We start from the raw sequence: 5197 nt of genomic DNA, 5'->3' as shown, positions 1-5197 counted from the left end.
GCAGGTGAGTGATGTCTGGTTAGGGAATGCTGAGAGAAGCAGGTGAGTGATGTCTGGTTAGGGAATGCTGAGAGAAGCAGGTGAGTGAGGACTGGTTAGGGGAAGCTGAGAGAAGCAGGTGAGTGATGTCTGGTTAGGGGAAGCTGAGAGAAGCAGGTGAGTGATGTCTGGTTAGGGGATGCTGAGAGAAGCAGGTGAGTGAGGACTGGTTAGGGGATGCTGAGAGAAGCAGGTGAGTGATGTCTGGTTAGGGGAATGCTGAGAGAAGCAGGTGAGTGATGTCTGGTTAGGGAATGCTGAGAGAAGCAGGTGAGTGAGGACTGGTTAGGGGAAGCTGAGAGAAGCAGGTGAGTGAGGACTGGTTAGGGAAGCTGAGAGAAGCAGGTGAGTGAGGACTGGTTAGGGGAAGCTGAGAGAAGCAGGTGAGTGATGTCTGGTTAGGGGAAGCTGAGAGAAGCAGGTGAGTGATGTCTGGTTAGGGGATGCTGAGAGAAGCAGGTGAGTGATGTCTGGTTAGGGGATGCTGAGAGAAGCAGGTGAGTGATGTCTGGTTAGGGAATGCTGAGAGAAGCAGGTGAGTGATGTCTGGTTAGGGAATGCTGAGAGAAGCAGGTGAGTGATGTCTGGTTAGGGAATGCTGAGAGAAGCAGGTGAGTGATGTCTGGTTAGGGAATGCTGAGAGAAGCAGGTGAGTGATGTCTGGTTAGGGAATGCTGAGAGAAGCAGGTGAGTGATGTCTGGTTAGGGAATGCTGAGAGAAGCAGGTGAGTGATGTCTGGTTAGGGAATGCTGAGAGAAGCAGGTGAGTGATGTCTGGTTAGGGAATGCTGAGAGAAGCAGGTGAGTGATGTCTGGTTAGGGAATGCTGAGAGAAGCAGGTGAGTGATGTCTGGTTAGGGAATGCTGAGAGAAGCAGGTGAGTGATGTCTGGTTAGGGAATGCTGAGAGAAGCAGGTGAGTGAGTAGGTGATGCAGCTGGCTGGTAACAGCTGCCATATGCACGTGAAGAGGATACTATTGGCCCGGTGCATACAAGAGACTAGTGGCCGTTGATGAAATTCAACTGATTGTATAAGCGTTTTCTAACAGGCTTCAGTAGTTTCTTTAGATCGGTAGGGCTGGGAAGAGTTGATTGTAATCATGAGACGCTATTCTAAAATGGTACTAGTCTGTACCAGTTATGGACCACAGGGTCTGTCTGTCTGACAGTGCTGCTCCACCACAGGGTCTGTCTGTCTGACAGTGCTGCTCCACCACAGGGTCTGTCTGTCTGACAGAGTGCTGCTCCACCACAGGGTCTGTCTGTCTGACAATGCTGCTCCACCACAGGGTCTGTCTGTCTGACAGAGTGCTGCTCCACCACAGGGTCTGTCTGTCTGACAGAGTGCTGCTCCACCACAGGGTCTGTCTGTCTGACAGTGCTGCTCCACCACAGGGTCTGTCTGTCTGACAGAGTGCTGCTCCACCACAGGGTCTGTCTGTCTGACAGTGCTGCTCCACCACAGGGTCTGTCTGTCTGACAGAGTGCTGCTCCACCACAGGGTCTGTCTGTCTGACAGAGTGCTGCTCCACCACAGGGTCTGTCTGTCTGACAGTGCTGCTCCACCACAGGGTCTGTCTGTCTGTCTGACAGAGTGCTGCTCCTCCACAGGGTCTGTCTGTCTGACAGAGTGCTGCTCCACCACATGGTCTGTCTGTCTGACAGAGTGCTGCTCCACCACAGGGTCTGTCTGTCTGACAGAGTGCTGCTCCACCACAGGGTCTGTCTGTCTGACAGTGCTGCTCCACCACAGGGTCTGTCTGTCTGTCTGACAGAGTGCTGCTCCTCCACAGGGTCTGTCTGTCTGACAGAGTGCTGCTCCACCACATGGTCTGTCTGTCTGACAGTGCTGCTCCACCACAGGGTCTGTCTGTCTGACAGAGTGCTGCTCCACCACAGGGTCTGTCTGTCTGTCTGTCTCTGTCTGTCTGTCTGACAGAGTGCTGCTCCTCCACAGGTGACATACTCAGGTCAAAGATGGACATGTTATAACTGGTCCCTCCCTCTCTCTTTACTTCCTCCCTCCCTCTCTTTACTTCCCTCCTCCCTCTCTCTTTACTTCCCTCCTCCCTCTCTCTTTACTTCCCTCCTCCCTCTCTCTTTACTTCCCTCCTCCCTCCCCTCTCTCCAGTCACATAGTTTTGATGCTGGCAGACGACATGGCGTGTAACCATAGAAACCCGAAGCCGGCCACGGTGTTCAGTCACAAGAACATGGAGCTCAACGTGTATGGAGATGACGTAGAGGTGGATTACCGTGGTTACGAGGTGAGTGTGTTGCCACTCACACCAAGCCCTCCCCCTATGCCGCTCACGCCAAGCCCCTCCCCCTTTGCCAATACAACTGAATACAACAGGTGTAGGTAGACCTCACAGTGAAATCCTCTCTCTCTCTTTTTATTTTAAATTGTATTTTTTCCCAGGTGACCGTTGAGAACTTCCTTCGTGTGCTGACGGGAAGGCTGCCTCCCAGCACGCCACGGTCTAAACGTCTCCTCTCTGACGACCACAGCAACATCCTCATCTACCTCACTGGTACACACACACTAGGCACACGCTACACACACTAGGCACATGCTACACACACTAGGCACATGCTACACACACACACACACACTAGGCACACGCTACACACACTAGGCACATGCTACACACACACACACACACTAGGCACACGCTACACACACACACACACACTAGGCACACGCTACACACACACACACACTAGGCACACGCTACACACACACACACACACACTAGGCACACGCTACACACACACACACACACACTAGGCACACGCTACACACACACACACACCTAGGCACACGCTACACACACACACACACACTAGGCACACGCTACACACACACACACACACTAGGCACACGCTACACACACACACACACACACTAGGCACACGCTACACACACACACACACACTAGGCACACGCTACACACACACACACACACTAGGCACACGCTACACACACACACACTAGGCACACGCTACACACACACACACACATAGGCACACGCTACACACACACACACACTAGGCACACGCTACACACACACACACACTAGGCACACGCTACACACACACACACACTAGGCACACGCTACACACACACACACACACTAGGCACACGCTACACACACACACACACACTAGGCACACGCTACACACACACACACACACTAGGCACACGCTACACACACACACACACTAGGCGCACACGCTACACACACACACACACACTAGGCACACGCTACACACACACACACACTAGGCACACGCTACACACACACACACACACACTAGGCACACGCTACACACACACACACACACACTAGGCACACGCTACACACACACACACACACCTAGGCACACGCTACACACACACACACACACTAGGCACACGCTCACACACACACACACACACACACTAGGCACACAGCATACACACACACACACACACACTAGGCACACGCTACACACACACACACACACACTAGGCACACGCTACACACACACACACACACACTAGGCACACGCTACACACACACACACACACACTAGGCACACGCTACACACACACACACACACTAGGCACACGCTACACACACACACACACACTAGGCACACGCTACACACACACACACACACTAGGCACACGCTACACACACACACACACACACTAGGCACACGCTACACACACACACACACACTAGGCACACGCACACACACACACACACACTAGGCACGCTACACACACACACTAGGCACACGCTACACACACACACACACACACTAGGCACACGCTACACACACACACACACACACTAGGCACACGCTACACACACACACACACACTAGGCACACGCTACACACACACACACACACTAGGCACACGCTACACACACACACACACTAGGCACACGCTACACACACACACACACACACACTAGGCACACGCTACACACACACACACACACACTAGGCACACGCTACACACACACACACACACTAGGCACACGCTACACACACACACACACACTAGGCACACGCTACACACACACACACACACTAGGCACACGCTACACACACACACACACACTAGGCACACGCTACACACACACACACACACACTAGGCACACGCTACACACACACACACACACACTAGGCACACGCTACACACACACACACACACTAGGCACACGCTCACACACACACACACACACTAGGCACACGCTACACACACACACACACACCTAGGCACACGCTACACACACACACACACACTAGGCACACGCTACACACACACACACACACACACTAGGCACACGCTACACACACACACACACACACTAGGCACACGCTACACACACACACACACACTAGACACGCACACACACGCACACCTACACACACACACACACACTAGGCACACGCTACACACACACACACACACTAGGCACACGCTACACACACACACACACACACACTAGGCACACGCTACACACACACACACACACACTAGGCACACGCTCACACACACACACACACACTAGGCACACGCTACACACACACACACACACACTAGGCACACGCTACACACACACACACACACACTAGGCACACGCTACACACACACACACACACTAGGCACACGCTACACACACACACACACACACTAGGCACACGCTACACACACACACACACACACACTAGGCACACGCTACACACACACACACACACACACTAGGCACACGCTACACACACACACACACACACACTAGGCACACGCTACACACACACACACACACACATAGGCACACGCTACACACACACACACACACACACTAGGCACACGCTACACACACACACACACACACACTAGGCACACGCTACACACACACACACACACACACTAGGCACACGCTACACACACACACACACACACACTAGGCACACGCTACACACACACACACACACACACTAGGCACACGCTACACACACACACACACACACTAGGCACACGCTACACACACACACACACACACACTAGGCACACGCTACACACACACACACACACACTAGGCACACGCTACACACACACACACACACACTAGGCACACGCTACACACACACACACA

The 5197-nt window shown here is 53.1% G+C and overlaps 1 pseudogene; it reads left to right on the top strand.

Moving 5' to 3' along the window:
• Window positions 1-2160: 2160 nt before the first annotated feature.
• Window positions 2161-5197, top strand: part of LOC135533987 (GPI-anchor transamidase-like) — a 35352-nt pseudogene continuing 32315 nt past the window's right edge.

The sequence above is a fragment of the Oncorhynchus masou genome, unplaced genomic scaffold (genome assembly GCF_036934945.1).
Source record: "Oncorhynchus masou masou isolate Uvic2021 unplaced genomic scaffold, UVic_Omas_1.1 unplaced_scaffold_2881, whole genome shotgun sequence".
Taxonomy (NCBI): Eukaryota; Metazoa; Chordata; class Actinopteri; order Salmoniformes; family Salmonidae; genus Oncorhynchus; species Oncorhynchus masou.
Note: the sequence above shows the minus strand (reverse complement) of the source record. Positions and strands in the feature narration are given on the sequence as shown.